The sequence below is a fragment of the Balaenoptera borealis genome (genome assembly GCF_965194805.1).
Source record: "Balaenoptera borealis genome assembly, chromosome: 18".
Lineage (NCBI taxonomy): Eukaryota > Metazoa > Chordata > Mammalia > Artiodactyla > Balaenopteridae > Balaenoptera > Balaenoptera borealis.
In genome coordinates this window covers 7,095,639-7,114,622 of record NC_138877.1, presented here as the reverse complement: position 1 = coordinate 7,114,622, position 18,984 = coordinate 7,095,639, and the positions used below count along the sequence as shown (strand labels likewise).

Below are 18,984 nucleotides of genomic sequence, written 5' to 3'. Positions count from 1 at the left end.
GACTCAACATAGTAAAGATGTCAATTCTCCCCAAATTGATCTAATGCAACTACCATCAAAACCCTAACAAGTTTTTTTTTGTAGACATAAATAAGCTTATTCTAAAATTTTCATTAAAAGGCATAAGATCTACCATAGCTAAAGCAATCTTAGAAAAAAAAAGAATAATATAATAGGAGGAATCACTCTACTGGTTATCAAGACTTACTATACTGCTACAGTAATCGAGACCGTATGATATCAGCAGAGGAACACAAACATCCATCAAAGGAACAGAGTAGAAACACAAAAATACATCCAGAAATAGACACAAAAATACGTCCAGCAGGGACCTGACAACAGTGCACAGGCAAATCTCAGAGATATTGCAGATTCAGTTCCAGACCACTGCAATAAAGCAAATATCACAATAAAGCGAGTCACACATATTTTTGGGTTTCCCAGTGCATATAAAAGTTATGTTCACACTATACTGTAGTCTACAGCGTGCAATAGCATTAGTTCTAAAAACACAGTGTATGTACCTTAATTTCAAAATACTTTATTGCTAAAAAATCATCTGACAATGCAGGACTGATATAAAGCTTCAATCTGTAAAAAACACAGTATCTGTAAAGCACAATAAAGCAAAGTGCAATAAGACAAGGTATGCCTGTAAAAGCAATTTGACGGAGGAAGGGTAGCCTTTTCAACAAATGATGCTGGAATAATTGGACATCCATAGGCAGAAAAATAAACTTTAACCTAAACCTCACATCTTATACCAAAATTAAGTTAAGGTGGACCATAGGTTTAAATGTGAAACATAAAACTATAAGAGTTTCCTTTTTTTTAAAATAGAATAAAATCTTTGGGGTCTAGGGCTAGGCAGAGTTCTTAGGCTTAAACTAAAAGCACAGTCACATAGGAGGAGAAACTGATAAATTGGACTTTATCAAAATTAAAACATTTGTTCTGTGAAAGACTCTGTTAAAAGGATAACAAGATAAGCTACATGTCTGTGATTTGCAAACCACATATTTGAAAATGAATTAGTATCTAGAATATGTAAAGAACTCCCCAAAGTCCATGGTAAGAAAACAACAAGCCACAATTTTAAAATGGGCAAGAGACCTGAACAGACTTTTCTCCAAAGAGGAAATAAAAGATGGCAAACAAGCACATGAAAAGATGCTCAACATCATTCACAATAAGGGAAATGCAAATTAAAACCACAATGAGATATCACAACACATTTATCAGAATGGCTAAAATGGAAAATAGTGACAATACCAAATGCTGCTGAGAATGCAAAGAAACTGAATCATTCATACCTTGCTGGTGGGAATGTAAACCAGCCACGCTGTGACACAGCTGGGTAGTTTAAAAAAAAAAAAAAAATTAAATATGCAATTACCATACAACCCAGAAATTATACTCTTGGGCATTTATCTCAGTGAAATGAAAACTGACATTCACAGAAAAACCTGTACATGAATGTTATGGGCTGACTTGAGTTCTACCTATTTCTAAATTCATATGTTGAAGTTCTAACCCCCAACATCTCAATATATGACTATATTTGGAGATGGTGTCCTTAAAGAGGTAATTAAGGTTACATTAAGTTATTGGGGTGGGCCTTAATCCAATGTGACTGCTGCTCTTATAAGAAGAGAAATTTGGACACAGATACACACAGAGGGAAGACCATGTGATGACACAGGGAGAAGATGGAAATCTACAAGCCAAAGAGAGAGAAAGAAGAAACCAACCCCACCAACACCTTGATCTCAGACTTCTAACTTCCAGAATTACAATAAAATAAATTTCTGTTGTTTAAGCCATCCAGTCTGTGGTACTTTGTTATGGTAGCCTAGCAAATGAATACGATGAACATTCACCTTTATTTGTAATAGTCCCAAAATGAAAACTACCTAGGCACCTTTTAAACAAACTGTTGTATATCAACACCATGGAACACTACTGAGCAGTATAAAGGAACAACCTACTGATACAACAATCTGGATTAATAAGCAGGGAATTAAGCTGAGTGAAAAAAAAGCCAATCCTAAAAGGTTACATACTGTATGATTACATTATGTGTCTTGAAATAACAAAATTATGGAAATGGAGAACAGATTAATGGTTGCCAAGCGTTAAGGATGATGGGGGTGGGGGGCGCGCAGTGAGTGGTTATAAAAGGTCAACATGAGGGATCCTTGTGGTGACGGGACTTCAGAATCCTGACTGTGGTCGTGATATGTGAATCTACACATTTGATAAAATTTCACAGAACTGGACATACAGACACAAATAAATACAGGTGAAAGTGGAGAAATCTGAACCAGATCAGGGGGCTGCACCAATGCCAACGTCTTGGTTGGGATGTTGTACTATAGCTTTGCAAGACGTTATCATTGAGGAAAACTGGATAAAGGGTACATAAGATCTCTATTATTTCTTACAACTGCCTGTGAGTCTACAATCATCTCAAACTAAAAAGCTAAATCATGCCAAGAGGAAATGTGTTTATTGCCCAGAGAAGTAAAACTAGACATTACCCCGCTGGACCAGGGTGGGTGTGGTAGGGATTAAAGAAGTGTGAATAAAGGGAATCTGAACTCTTCACCAAAGAAAAGGTGTACATCTTCATAAAGTCTATATTATTTTATTACTATTCTCTGTAACCAACCACATAGTAGGCAAAGACAGGCCTATACCTCATTTTATTGCACTTTGCTCTATTGTGCTTCAGAGATACTACATTTTTCACAAAGTGAAGGTTTGTGGCAACCCTGCATCAAGCAAGTCTATCGGTGCCATTTTCCCAACAGCATTATTTTTTATTTAAGGTATGCGCATTGTCTTTACCTCCACAGTGATTTCTATTTTGCGTTTTTATTTGGAGTGATAAATCCCTTCGAGGCATTTCAGCCGAAGAGGGAAGTTCTGGTACAACCGTGGATTAACATGCTAATGAGCGCCACGTCCCCAGCTGGCACGGCATCAGCTGGTACTTTCTAAACTGCATCATTTGTTTCCCTTGGAGAGCCAATGCCTGCCATCAGTAGAAATGAAGGAGTTGGCCGTGCACAACGCTTTGCATTGTGTCCAGAAGAATAACACACTGTCTTCGGTGTCGTGCTCAGGAAGGAGGACAAGTCACCGGGTGACGAGAAGGGCTCTGGCCCCAAACAACAACCCGGGATGCCTTGGGATGGCAAAAGTGAGACAGAGAAAAGTGTTGAAGCTTTGATAGTGCTTCTGGTCATATCTCTTACTACTCATCTGTAGAACTCAGTAGAACCTAGTCAGTTTGGCTTATTCATCACTCCCCAGACCAGGGCAGGCAACCTACGCTGGGGCCCCATGCTCTGCTGTCATGGTCTGGAAATTGTCAATAGTTTTTTAACGAGAGACCCCACCTTTTTATTTTGCCCTCGGTCCTGCTAACTATATAGCTGTTCCTGCTTCAAACACATCTTATACTACCCCCTCACCTCCCTTCCCCACAAAACTTACAGGACATTCTTACGGAATGCCTCCCACTTCATCACTGCCTCTCAGAATCCTACCAGTTACCTGAATATCAAATAAAAATCACAGCTCTTCCCTGACCATCTCAGCCTACTGTCTTGTATCACTTATTACCTATAAAATTATTCCAGTACTCAATCATACGCTGCAGTGCGACACTGCTGATAACACGTTGATTACATTTTCTTTTGTCATCTCCTTTTTCACATGTTTTTGTCCTGGATCCAAGACAGAGTAAAGTCAGTGGGGGCAGAGAACACGGTCTCACACGGCCCTGTCTGATGGAAATGACTACGGTGGTTAGAAATGTTCTGTATGCCTGCTGTCTCACAGGGTAACCACAGCTATTGTAGCCGTGATCACCTGAAATGTGTCTGGTGCAACTAAGGAACTGAATGTTTTATTGTGTTTAACTTTAATTCATTTAAATTTGAATTTACACGTGCGCTAGTGGCTAGTGTCTTGGACAGTACAAGTCCAATGCTGTTATGTAGCTTCCTGGTACACAGACGTTGTTTTGATTTGATTTTTCAAGAACTTAACACTCACCTTCATGGACCTATAGAAGGTCAATCAACTTTTTTAAGGAAAGAAGTTTTCAGTGAGTTATATACTAAATCTCCCTGCTGCTTAAACTATTCCTGGTAGGTATACACAGTCTATTAATATTATTTAATCTAAAGGAATGAATGTAACGCTCTAACTGCTTGAATTAATACTGGGGAGTTATGTGGTTTCAAATTTAAGATATCTGTGTATAATTTTTTTGGATTACAGACCTCTTCAAAATATCTTTCTGTGTCCTAAAACTTTAACAGAAACACAGCTCATTATTGCACAAATGAGAAAAGAAACAAGCCAAATAAAACCCATGAAATATTGCCTAGGACTCTTAGCTCAGCACAGTAAAATGCTCTTCTGATGGGGCTGCAGCCTCAGAGACCCATGAACCACATACTCGGGGGATCCCACTGTATTTCAGATCTGAGAGGTACGAGAACCTCGCTGGGACCACCTCCACATACAGATATGAGCTTCTTTCTCCTTCCTCCTTTGTTTTTCTAAACACACCTTGGCCCACGCGAGGCTGGCCTTCAGCCGCTGCGCATGGGTGATTTCTAGGAGAGCCAAAACTGACAGATGGATTTCGAGCTCTTTGAAATGCTTCCATACTGCTCTTGACCTTTTCTCTGTTTTAAACTGTTCTGTCTTAGGAACTTCCTTTATTGCTACAGGACTCTGGCCTCCAAAACTGATATTAATCATAAACTAACCAATTCGCTCATCTCTCCACGTATCCAAGAATTTTTGTATTTAAATGTTAAGCTAGTTAAAAACCCAAATGGCTCCAAGTTTCTATACATAGGGCGTACAATGTCCCAGGCTCCAAGAGTTTTTTTTATTCTTAAGTAAAGTATGTCCTCCCCTTTACTAGAATCTGTCATACAAGCAGACCCCAGTTTCACCTCAGCCTGTCTCTATCAGACACTTACACGCCAAAAATGCATGTCAGAACCAGCCTCAAAAGGGACTGGCACAGCATTCCTATGTAGTAATCACATGTTCTTGAACCCTCAGCTGTACTTCTACAAGTCTTTGTTCTAGTGGGGCTGTATTAGTCAGCTGAAGTCACCATAACAAAATATCACAGACTGGGGAGCTTCAACACCAGAAAGGTATTTTCTCACAGTTCTGGAGGCTGGGAAGTTCAAGATCAATGCACCAGACAATTTGGTTTCTGTTAAGAGCTCTCCTCCTGACTTGCAGATGGGCCTCCTTCTCACTGTGTCCTCACAAGCCAGATAGAGAGAACAAGCTCTCTGGCGCCTCTTTTTATAAGGGCACTAATCCCATCATGAGGACCCCATCCTCATGATCTCATCTAAACCTCACTACCTCCCAAAGGCCCCATTTTCAAATACCATCACACTGGGGGGTTTGAGCTTTCAACAAATTAATTGGGGGGGAGGGGGGGAATGAACAATTCAGTCCATAGAAGGGACGGTAATAAAGAGGGAAGTTAAATAGTGAAGAGTGGCCCCAAAGAAGCAAATGATACAACCCTAAAAGCTCTCGACAACCTCTCACTCTACATGCTTTCTCCCCATTGCTGAAAAACAAAGTGTGACTTACTTGCTATAAGTGCAAAATCCCAAGTCTTGAGCAAAGGCAAAATGATGTCTCTCTGGATCCTCGCTTCACAATAAATTTCTTTGAGTCATAAAAATTTGCAAATCTGCACATGGCAGAAACTATGCCTCACAACTCAAGGATAAAAATAATTATAATCATGTTCTATTCACATGGAAAGTCTGTTTAGCCTGTCTTCTCATTTAGCCAGCTGTAGCTTTAAAAGCCATTTGGAGGGTATCTCCATACGCATACAGTCTCTCTCTGATGTTCCTGAAATCGAAGCTCCTCTAGGGAACCAGCAAAACACAGAGTCTCGGGAAGCCCTGTGCTTCATGGAGCGCTTCTATTCCTATATTTCAGAAAGAGGTTCAGAATTCCTCATTATCAAAACCAAAACCGTAGAAAAATTACCAGGCACCCCAACGCTAATAGAAATGGATATAATGAACTTGTAACTCAGCTCACACCAGGCAGCAACACGACTCTTCTAATCACAGATCAAATTAGTTGACAAGTGGCTTTGCCTTTGACTCTCAGGAAGAGATGACCATTCTGATTGTTTCCTTTGGTCACTTCCAATCTGTAACTGCCCTATGCCATTCCCTGTATTAAAATGTGCACAGAAGGGATCCTGGAAGATCTCAAAGTACCACGTGACCAAGAATCATTTTCTTCCTGCTTCTGTAGGTTCTTAGACTTAGCAAGTAGCTTTTCCAACTGGTTTTTATCTGGTTTTTTAGGATACTTGACTCTGACTCCACTCTGATACATCAATTGCAGGCTGGACATCTTCAGTGAGCCCCCTCCTTCACTGCCTAAAGAAGAAAGTCCCAACCTCCCCCCTGGCATTTAGGGACCTCCACAACCACCTGCTAACCAACCTCCTTACTGTCCTCTCCAGCCACATGGATCGCCGTCATTTCCTGAGTCCACTCCAGGCTGTGTGGCCTGCAGACTTTTGCTTCTGCTGTGTTCTCCCCTGGGAATGCCCACCACGTTCAACCCCCTCCTTCACATCCACCACCCCAAGTACCCGCCCACCTAAATCCCACATGCTGAATACATGTGGTCCCTGCCAAGAAGCCTCCTCTGCTCTTCTCTAGATGGAAGTTCTCCTTCCTGTGGATTCCTACAGACCAGCGAGCATTCTCCGGCAGCTCATCCCTTTCTGCCTTGTGACACAGTCCTGTTCATCTCAAGACCATAAACTCCTCACTCAGGTCCCCTGACTGTCTGGACAACACCTTTTACATTGTAGATTCCTACAAAAATGAGGAGAAAAGGAAAAGAAGGCGAGAGGGGAGGGAAAGAGGTGGGTCAGGAAGGAGAGAATACCCAACCCCGTGGACACCCCCCATCCATCCACATCAGATGATTCAAAATACAATCTCAAATAAATTAACTAACGAATGAACTCAGAATCATCTTCATTCTGAAATAAAGATTAAAAAGCACAAAGCTTTCAACTAATTTGGGTTAACATTAGATATGCTTTGCTATAAAATATTAGATGTGTCTTGGATTAAAATATTTCTTTAGAGTGCGCCGTTGTTCTAAAAGGATGTTCAGCAGTGTCTCTGTGCCCTTGAACTTGCTGGTCCTTCTGCCTGGAGGGCTGTCCCTTTCCTCTCAGTGTTTCCTGGCAAGTGTTCCGTGAGACCTCAGGGCGCCTCAAGCACCAGCTGCCCCACGAAGCCTTCACAGCCTCCACACCGCTCTGTAAATGCACAGCCCACGCATTCTCTAGTCGGGCATCATCACAGATGCTGGGAATATAAATATTAACGAGACAGCCCCTCCTCAAGGAGTCTGGGGTATGGAGTTTGAGGGGTAAATAGATACTAGGCTATGGTAAGCAGAATCATATGTGTCTAGAAGTTTGCACAGGATGCTCTGGAAACGGGATGGGAGATCCTGGTTCCAGCCCAGTGGAGAGGGTTCAGGGGTTAAGGAAGGCTTCCCAGGGGGGAAATAACACCCAAGCTGGATCTTAAAAGAGAATCAGGAACCAGCCAGACCAAATGGGACCTGCAGACAGGGGAGGGAGGCTAGAGACAAGGTTTGTTGTTATTTTTATTTATTTTGTCTTCTCCTTTGAGCACTGCACCTGTTATCTTTTTGTTCCCTTAGTCAGGAACTTACTATTGATGAACTCCCTATGATTTTTTTAAAATACCTTCCAATTCCAGGACTCTATAATTCTGCTTTTCTCGAATGTGCATGTGAGGTTTTTTTTAAACAGGTACGAAGCTTGAGGAAGGCTTCGTACACAGCACAGTACAAAGCTTGAAAGATAAGAGTACACAGTGAAAAGCAAGTTCACCTGCCACCTGGTTCCCCTCCAGGGAGGCAACAATGTGTCTTCCAAGACTTCTCGAGATGAATGTTCCTGGCTCTTAATGGAAATACTGGCCTATCTGCTTCCCATCTGCAACTTTTGCATCTGAAAAGACATTGGCTGCTTCCAGGCTCAGGTGCTCCCAGGGTTTACGAACACTCATTAGTACCAGCAAAACGTATCCCAGGTGTCCTATGACAAGTCTCTTCTCCCACAGCTTCCTTCCATGGAAAAGATGACATTAGACAAGCAAGGCAGCGGGGAGGGGGCCGCTTCAGAAGAAAAGCTGACACTTTCAGGGCTGAAAAAAAGAGAAGATTCCGGGAGACACAACAGCTTTCCTCAATGATGTAAAGGGCTGTGATGGAGAAGACAGATTAGACTTTGCTCCCATGATGTCAAAGGGCAAACGAGGACCGATGGGAAGAAGCTTTGGGCCCCATTAAGGCAGGCTGTTCTAAGAGTGTCAGGGTATAAGATGCACTGAAATCCCCGGGGCCTTAGTCCCGGGTGATGTAGTAAAGAATCAAGCACAAAAACAAGGATGAGACCAGATGACAAAATCAATGCTACTCCGGCTTCCCTGGTGGTGCAGTGGTTGAGAATCTGCCTGCCAAAGCAGGGGACATAGGTTCGAGCCCTGGTCTGGGAAGATCCCACATGCCGCGGAGCAACTAGGCCCGTGAGCCACAAATGCTGAGCCTGCGCGTCTGGAGCCTGTGCTCCGCAACAAGAGAGGCCGCGATAGTGAGAGGCCCGCGCACTGCAATGAAGAGTGGCCCCCGCTTGCCATAACTAGAGAAATAGCCCTTGCACAGAAACGAAGACCCAACACAGCCATAAATAAATAAATAAATAAATAAAATTTTAAAAAAAGGTTTTATTATTTAAAAAAAAAAAAAATCAATGCTACTCAAAGCAAGATCCATATTCCTGCTGGCAGAATGTAATCTAATTTTAGCTGGCATAAAAGGGATTTTTTTAACGGTTAAATATTTTCAGGTTTATTAGAAAAACATATAACTATTAATAAAGCACTTTGTGAGTACTTACTATGTGTAAGGTACTACTGTAAGTCTTTTCCTTTTTTCTTTCATTTAATCCCCACAAAACCCCAATGAGACACATACTATTATTATCCCCCTTTTGTACTTGGGAAACAAAGATGAGGAGAGATGGCAAGCCCTGCTCCAGTCACTGAACCTGTGAAAGCTGGAGCTGGGATTGAACCCAGACAGTCTGGCTCCAGAATCCAGACTGCAACTTTACAAAATCCAGATATTATGCTTAAGATGAAGCTAAGCCAAACAGAGGATATAATCTAGAGAAAACTTAGTAATAGTGCAGGTAGCTCTCAAATATGGCAAAAATCATGAATCCAGCGCTCCAATCACTGACACTTGAAATACACTTGCTTAGATGTTTCAATACGGTCCCTTCCAACCCATCTCCTAGAATTACAACCATCAAGAGCTCCTATAACTTAGGGCATGCTATGCTTACAGAGAACAAATTAGAAGTGAAGCTGCATGGCAAAAATAAAGGATGTTCCAGGGGCAATGCCATGCTTTATAGTCTAATAAAAAGCTGCTACGTTGCATAGACACTTTGTTGCTAAGTCCTCCAAAACAAACACTGGAATGCAGGTGTGGACAAGTGTAGCCAAGACCCTAGTTAAGTACCATCAGACCATCTCTAGCATCCTGCATCCCCTCACCCAACCTCCTCCAACCTCTCCCACCCACTGCAGTCGAATATATATGCCTTCTCACACTCAAACTCCACTTAAGAGCAGAAAACACATGTACACACTAAAGGGGGGCTTTAGTGAGGTCCTGCCAGGTTTCTATTTGCTTCTCTTTGGGGCTCTTTTCCTCCTTACTACTGGTTGTTTATCATGGAAATGCTGAAAATCACAAATCAGAGCATCTTAGAGTGTAATGTTTTCCCCAGGTCTCCCCAGGCACCAGGCATCCCTCCCTCCAAGAGAAAACCTCCTGCATCCTTTCCTTTGAAATGCAAAGCCCAGCACGAAGCACAGGGCACCGTTCTGTGTTTCACAGGCCCTTGCAGCACAGACCTAAACTGAGGGAAACAGGGAAGCCTTGCAGACAAGACACGCCCGCGTTCAGGGCTCACGACAGATTTATGACAAAATTGGCTGCCCTACAACAGAGAGAGAGCAATTACCTAATAACCAGGCAGCTCACCCAAACCTGTGATGACTTGGCTACCATTAGAAAGTCAGAAATAATGAGCATCTACCTGCAAGGCTGATGCTGGCACGGAAGAGAAAATGTTAAGGTACAAATGAGCTTAAGTACTCCGGGGTAGGCAATGGTGTCTTAATTCAATCATCTCTGCAAGCCAAGTGACCCCCTAAATGCCCCTGACTTTTCCCTCTTGACTGGAAAGCCACCGACATGCGATCCTGTCTTTTCTTGCTGAAGCCTGTCACACAGAACGGGGAGCATGTGAAGAGCTACCCCCGCGGGGAAGAGCCGAAAACAAGTGAACAATGAGCCTGTCACCTCCATCATCACAAAGAATTAAAAAGAAATTAAAATAAATGGATTATATGAAGCACCCTTGGTAAACACTAATTACTTCCAAGTAGATTCTTGGTTATCAGGCTTCACTATCAATTACATTTTTTCTTGGGGGAGGGGATGCCCATTTACCACTCAATATTATTTCTTTTTCTTTAATCAATCTTTCCAAATCTTTTCTTTAATCAAGGGATGTGGTGATCCCTTACCCTTTGCCCTAGACATTGACAATGCAATTGTAAAAGTAAAGGATGAGAGCCAAAGGTTGAACCAATTCTCTCTCAAAATATCTCCTGCCAAGGGAAGAGATATGCGGACATATGTATATGTATAACTGATTCACTTTGTTATAAAGCAGAAACTAACATACCATTGTAAAGCAATTATACTCCAATAAAGATGTTTAAAAAAAAAATATCTCTTGCTTTTCAGATTTCACAAGGCCTGTGCAGGGCCTTCAACCAGAATAATAACCCACAGTACCCCCTCATTAAGATGCCAAGGGCAAAATCAAAGGGATGGGTTTTCTTCATTTGATATATTCTTATTCTGTACGGGACATGACTCTCTCTCTCTACTTTCATTGGCCTATTTAAAGCATTTCCATCCGTGTTTCAATATCTATTTTTATTCTGCTCATAAAACAGTTATTTAGTAAAACTCTAAGTCCCAAGTAACATGCAAGGCACCAAGGAAAGAAGGTCTAGAAGGACTCAATCCATTAAGAGCACAGAGAAATATGCAATGGTCAGTAGCATGAACCAATTGTGTTAATAAAGAAATGGGCAGCATTTTATAGGGTCACAGGATTCATTCATTCTGCTGCAGTAGACAGGGGTAGGGATAAATCGGTAGGAAAGGTTTTGCAGAAGAGTAATATTTGAGCCGTGTTTTGATAGGAAAGAGAGGGTAGAAAAGCAACAAGGAGAAATGCATGAAGAAAAGTAGAGCCCCAAGAACACAGACTGTACGAGAGAAACAGCGAAGTGAGAAGATCCTTCCTAGGGTTTAGAACATGTTAAGTGTATCACGCCTTTAGGACACGCAGGTGGAGATGCCTGGCAAGGAAGTTTGAATGTCCTGAGGGAGGTAAGAAGTGGAAATAACCACCCAGGTGATGACCGAGGCCAAAGGAAGAGACGAGATTCCCTGAGGGGGGCGGCGTGAGAGAAGAGGTCCAAGGACAGACCTCAGAGGACACCCCATCATGACGCTGCAGTCACACCAGCCTTTGCTTTCTTTCCAGAGCACAGGAAGCTCATCCCACCACAGGGCCTCGGCACAGGCCGACGTGGTCTGAAATGCTTCCCCGCTTCCTTCTGCCCCACATTATTCAGGTCTCAGGCCTCAGCTTAAGAGCCTCTTCCTCAGGGGGCCCACCCTGAACCCCTTCCCCAGTGCTCTGCAGTTTCCTTCAGAGGGTATCGCAAGATTGGAATGATGCAGTGGTACCTACAATCATTCATTCAATACCTGTTCCCCACTAGACCCGCCTGCTTTGTCCTCTACGTCCCGCACGAGGTCTGGCACAGAGCAGGCTCTCGACAAATATTTCCTGAGTAAATGAGGAAGGCACTGTGGTCAGAGACTGGAAGTGACTCAAGAATTAGGGGGCCAAAGGGGCAAGTGCGTCAGGAGGAACGTAGTTGACAACGAGGAAGCTACCAGAGAACAAGCACAGTTAAGACACCGAAGAGGCCTAGTTCTAGGCAACCTAATGGGAGAGATGAAACGTCCTAAGGCCGTAATTCAATCGCCTCAACTACATGAATCAAACCCCTTCAATCATGGCTTATTACCTACAAAATGAAGGCAAACTCCCCAGCCAGCACCCCAGGGCCTTCCTCAACCTCAGCCCCCACTGATCTCCAACTCAACCCGCCCTGTTGGCCAACGTGACTCACGCCCTGTTACTGGATACTCTGACTTCTGTGCCCTGGACCACTCCAGACAGGCTGGTTTCCCAGCTCGCTAACCTAACAAAGCCCAACAAATACTTGAAAGCCCAGGTAAAATGCCAGCTCCTCACAAAAGTCAACCTAATAATCCTAGACCGTTCTAGCCCATGGTGACCCTTCAGCTGAAGTCCTAAAGTCACTCACAAACTTCACATACTTTTTACAGTTGTATGCACTTTATCTCCCCTGATTTATCAGCAAGTTCCTTGAGAGCAAGAACCACATCTTACACTTACTTGTGTCTACTCAGAAGAGCTACAGCGACGATCTGCACACAGGCGACGCTCATTTCATCTTCAGAACCCAAAGATGAAGCTTATTCTTAACCCAAAACTGAGCTCCTGACCTGCCCCTCCAGGCCCTACCCTGTCTCAGCCAATGGCACTCACAAATCCATCTCTTTCCCACTCGGGCCGAAGGACTGGGAGTCTTTTTGATGCCTCTCTTTCTCTCATACCTCACATCTAATCCATCAGTAAGTCCTGTGGGCCCAATCTGAAAAAGATAAGCAGAATCCGACCACCTAGCACCTCCACCACGACCACCCCGGTCCAAGCCTCTGCAATGTCCCACCTGTGTTATAGCAACCGCCTTCCACCCACCTGCTTCCAGAACAGTCTCTCTTCTGCCTCTTCTCCACAAAGCCCCCAAGTGATCCTTTCAAAATTAAGTCAGAAGATAACACTCCCCTGCTCAAAACCCTCCAGCCTCATATCACTCAGCCATAAAAAAGAATAAAATAATGCGATTTGCAGCAACATGGATGGACCTAGAGATTATCACACTAAGCGAAGTAAGACAGAGAAAGACAAATACTGTATCATACAATATCACTTACATGTGAAATCTTAAAAAATGACACAAATGAACTTATTTACAAAACAGAAACAGACTCACAGACATAGAGAATAAACTTATGATTACCAAAGGGGAAATGGGGGGTGGGATAAATTTGGGATTTGAGATTAGCAGATACACACCACTATATATAAAATAAACAAGGACCTACTTACAGCACAGGGAACTATATTCAATATCTTGTAATAAACTATAATGGAACACAATCTGAAAAAAATAGATATATATGTATGCATAACTGAATCACTTTGCTGTACACCTGAAACATTGTCAATCAACTATAGTTCAATAAAAAAACAATTAAAATTAAAAAAAAAACCCTCCAGCCTCCTCCAATCTCACACAGTAAAGCAAAATTCCTAATGATGGCCTACAAGGCCCTGCCCAGTGTAGTCCCTACATTCCTCGACCTCACACCTAACCATCCCAGCCCCCAGGCAGCCACCGTGCTCCAGATGCACCGGCCACTTCGCTGCTCCAAGTGCACAGAGACATTCGCATCTCGGGGCTGTCAGACTTGCCATTCCCTCTGTCTGGAGTGTCCTTCCCCAAGAGGTCTGCAGCCTCCCTCCTCCTCACCTTCAGGGGACCCTGTGAGGCTCTCCCTAATGACCTTATTCAAAACATGAGCTATCCCAGCACAGCCATCACCCTTCCTTCCAAACATGTTTTCACAACCCTCACCACCACGTAGCATACATGTATTTCTTACTTATTTTCCTTGATTTTGGTTTGGTTTGTCCACTGCTGTATCCCCAGTGCCTGAAATAGTGCCTGGAACCAGTGAAGGACTCAATAAATATCTACTGAATATATAACAAATCAACAGATAATTTACCTACTTTTTTGAAATATAATATTTAATATTCATCTTTAGGATTGATCCATGCAAATGTGTGCTGTACATACCTCCTGCCTGTAAACCAGGGCCATCCAGAGCGAAAGGTGAGTAAAGATGGTTAAGATGGACACACTCCTAACCTTGACCCAAAGCCTGCTCATGGTCCGCACATTACTGCCTCTCCCAAGCAAGTCTGGATCCGAGTTCAGGCACTCATCAGCTGCCCAACTTGGGAACAGCACGTTTCTTTCTGGGCTTCAGTATCCTCTTTTGGAGAACACTTAACCACCCTAAGTAGGGCACGTGGAAAAGCATCTGCACAGTAGTTGGAGCACAGGCTTCCATAAATGTTGACCATCAATGTCAGCTCCTTTCCCTCCTTTCTGTCCACAGAGGTAAATAAACACTAACAATCTCCTCCTTGTTGGCCTTCTGGCATCACTCAGGGGCCAAGAACAGTCTTCAGCCTAGTTGAGCACAAAAGTCTGTATTTTCACCAAATTTTCTCTAATGTTTACCAGATGATGTATCAAAAAAAAAAAAAAAAAGAATCACTGCAAAGCAAGATCTTTAAAAAGCAAAATATGAATGATGCTTTTCTTAAAACACCCAAACCAAATCTATTAAGAGAAAGTCAACTATACAGAAACTTATTTATTTATTTATCTATTTATGTATGTATGTATTCATTCATTCATCCATTCATTTGTTCTTTTTTTCGTTCTTTCATCTGGAAAATATAATAACCTGAAGTCAAAATCAATCACTGATAAATTTCAGTACAGTCATTCCAAGCGGACTCTTACCTAAAAAAAAAAAAAATGGTGCAAATGGAAAATTCTATTAGACCTTAGAATTTTAATTCTTAAATTACAAATGGGTGAAGAATCTAACAAAATGGCAAACTCTTCCAATAATTACAGCCAGTTTTGCCCAATTCCTGTACACCAGGGAAATCTGGGGCTTGTATTTTAAAAAATAAAAGAACTTTTTACTTTGAAATAATTATAAATTCATAGGAAGTAGCCAAAAAAATACAAAGAGGTCCCACGTATTCTTCACCCAGTGTCCCTAATTGGAACATCTTGCTAAACTACAGGAAAATATCAAACCAGAAAATTGGTACAACCTACAAACTTAATTCAGATTTAACCAGTTTAAATGCACACATTTCTGTGTGTGTGTGTGAGCGTTGCAGTTCCACACATTTTTCTTTATTATGGTAAAATATGCATAATGGAAAATTTACCATCTCAACCATTTTCAGGCGGCATTAAGTACACACATATTGTGTGCACCCATCACCACCAACCAAAACTTTTTTATATTCCCAGACTGAAACTCTGTACCCTTTAGGTAATAACCCCCCAATCCTCCCTCCTCCTAGTCCCTGGCAACCACCACTCTACTTTTTGTCTCTATGAATTTGACTACTGAAGGTACCATACGTAGCATCATACCTTTGTCCTCTTATTTCCGGCTTATTTCACTTAGCATAATGTCTTCAAGGTTCATCCATACTGTAGCATCTCAGAATTTCCAGCCTTTTTAAGGATGAATAATAGTCCACTGGATGGATATACGACATCCGCTTATCCATCCATTTGTCAATGGACATTTGGATTGTTTCCACCTTTTGCTTACTGTGAATAATGTTGCTGTGAACATGGGTGTACAAATATGTGTTTGAGTCTCTGCTTTCAGTTCTTTTGGATATATACCCAGAAGTGGGACTGCTGGATCATATGGTAGTTCTATTTTTAATTTGTTGAGGAACTTCATACTCTTTTCCATAATGGCTGCACCAATTTACATTCTCATCAGCAATGCACAGAGGTTCCAATTCGTCCATATGCTGGCCAACAGTTATTATTTCCTGTTATTTTAATAATAGTCATCCTAATGGGTATAAAGTCCTCATGGGTGGTTTTGATTTACTCTCCCTAATGATTAGTAATGGTGAGCATCTCTTCAATGCAATTTATAACATGTTTAGATTCGTGGAACCACAGTCTAAATCTCATCACTACAACTACAATACAGAACCGTTTGAGCACCATGGGGCTCCTCTGTGCTACCCCCCGACAGCTACACTGTCCCCCATTTCAAACCCCTGGCAACCACTAATCTGGTCTCCATCTTCATACTTCTGTTCTTTTAAGAACGCTATATTAACAGACTATTTAACCTTTTGATATTGGCTTTTTTCATGCAACATAACTCCCTGGAGATGCATCTAAGTTGTCACATGTACTGATCCTTTTTACCACTACATCGTATTCCATGGTATGGCTATATCACAGCTGTTTAAACATTCACCCATTAAAGGACATCTGGATAGTTTTCACTTTTTCAATATTCTGAATAAAGCTGCTATGAACATTTGTGTACAGGTTTACATGTGAACGTACCTTTTCATTTCTCTGGGATATACACCCAATAGTGCAATTGCTAGTAAAGACATGTTTAGATTTACAGGAAACTACCAGACTGGATTCCAGAGTGGCTGTAGCATTTTACATTCTGACCAGAAAATATATCAGTGATCCAGTTTTTCTGCATCTTCAGCAGCATTTGCTAGTGTCACAATTTTTTTAAATTAAGCTCACCATTTTTATCTTCAAAGTCACTATTTTTTATTTTAGCCATTCTGATAGGTGTGTAGCAATATTTTATTGTGGTTTTAATGTGCATTTCCCTGATGGCTAATGATCTGAACATCTTTTCATGTGCTTATTTGCCATCTGCGTATCCTTCTTCAGTGAAATATCCATAAAGTCTGTTCATGCTTATGTTCTCTGCCCATTTTCCAACTGGAATTTTTGTTCATTACTACTGAAGTTTTGAGAGCTCTTTATATATTCTAGATAGTGTCCATTTTTTTGATATGTAGTTTAGAAATATTTTCTCCAGTCTGGAGCTTGTCTTTTCATCCTCTTAAGAAGACCTTTTGCAGAACAAAAGTTTTAAATTGTGGCTTGTCTTTCCATTTTCTCATGTTGTTTTTTGAAAAGCAGAAGTTTTTAATTTTAGTGAAGTCTGATTTATTAAGGTTTTCATGGGTCACGCTTTTGATGTCATACCTAAGAAATCTTTTCCGTGCAAAGTCACACACAAAGGAATTTTACAGGAGGAGTAGGAGTTTTACAGTTTTACAGTTTTACAGTTTTACTTTTAAATTTTTTACAGTTTTACAGTTTTAATTCTTAAATTTAGGTCCACGATTCACTTTGAGATAATTTTTGCATTTGATGTGAGATAAGAGTCTAAATTCACTGTTTTGCACGTAGATGTTCAATTGTTCCAGCAACATGCATTGAAAAGACTATCCTTCCCCCTCTGAAATACTTTGGCGCCTCTGTCAAAAATCAATTGACCTTAAATGTGCGGGTTTATTTCTGGGCTTTTTATTCTGTTCCATTGATCTTTGTCTGTCCTTAGGCCAATACCAAATTCAGTAACATTAAGTCCTCCAACTATAATCTTTCACAAAATTCTCTTGGCTATTCTAGGTCTTTCGTCTTTCATTTTTACAGGCATAGTTCTATAAAAATATATTAAATAAAAAGCCAAATATATAACTATAGTCTTTTCTAGAACTCCATATTTTATAAGATTTCTCTCAACAATAGACCATACTGTACTCTTAACCATGGCTGAAACAGTCATCTTTCTCTCCAACTGTCCACCTTATCTTTGCATGTAACATAAATGCTTGAAACTTACTAAAAATAACCCCAACCACAGTAATAAAAAAAAAAAACTATACACAGGAAAACAAAATCTGGAATAAAATACTCAAAACATTATCTGGGATTATTGCTGACTAGTATGACTAACGTTCAGTTTTTCTTTTCCTTTTTATATATATTCCCAAATTTTCCAAATTATGCATGTTACGTTAAAATTTATTTTTCCTATTACAAAATCCATAGATTTTTTTTAATATTTAATTTTCCTTTTCTTCTAACCTTTGCTTTTTGGTGGAGAAATACAGTGTTATGATCTAAATTATTAGCATGGATATGTCAGAGTATTTACCATGATTCCTGGACTCTGATTTTCCATTTCACAAAATCCAAGAGAGAACAACAAACTTTATTAATGCCTTCCTTTATTCATTTACTGCTATGTTTCATAAATATTCAGGGATCAACCTTGCTATATTTATTCTGTTCTTGATAAAATTCATTTAATTTTTTCTCATTAGCCTGGAGTGATCTGTAGTAAGAAACAGCAAGGAACAGATAGGAAGGAAATGAGATTCCAATTTCACCAAGAACAAATGCTTTTTTCATAATTTTTCAGAATGGGTGTGAGCTAAGCACAATGAATACTGATTTCTTCCTTAAATCACAGTATTAACCAGAATGTGTTGAACAGAAATGTAAGACAAAGTGTTGGTGAAATAAAATTTCAGCAAAAGTTGCCTAAATGTTTAATGAAATGGTGAATAGAGTCTTCTAGTAGCTGAACCTCGGTCTTTTTTCACTATATCGGATCCTTTCTAGCACCATTTCTTTGCCTCAACCCCATGAGCTATCACTTCAGAAATTATTAGCACAAACAACTTCAACTTCTTGCCCCCCTTGGCTCACTGACCCGAGTCAATCCATCCACCTTTACCGTCTCTGTTCTCCTCACAGGTTGTTGAGCACTGACCCTGAAAATCACTTGACCATGCTCATGGTGCCTGGATACATCCCGAGTATCAATGTCAACTGGCCACTCAACGCTAAAGGGAAATTCTCTCCTCACTTTAGAATTTCTCACTCACATCAATTTTCAACC

General features: G+C 41.1%; 1 protein-coding gene across 1 annotated transcript in view; it reads right to left on the bottom strand.

The window, feature by feature from the left end:
• LOC309615795 (microtubule-associated tumor suppressor candidate 2-like) overlaps positions 1-18,984 on the bottom strand; it is a gene marked incomplete at its 3' end in the record, with an annotated part of 335,518 nt that overhangs the window by 264,872 nt on the left and 51,662 nt on the right. The gene's annotated exons all lie outside the window — the stretch shown is intronic.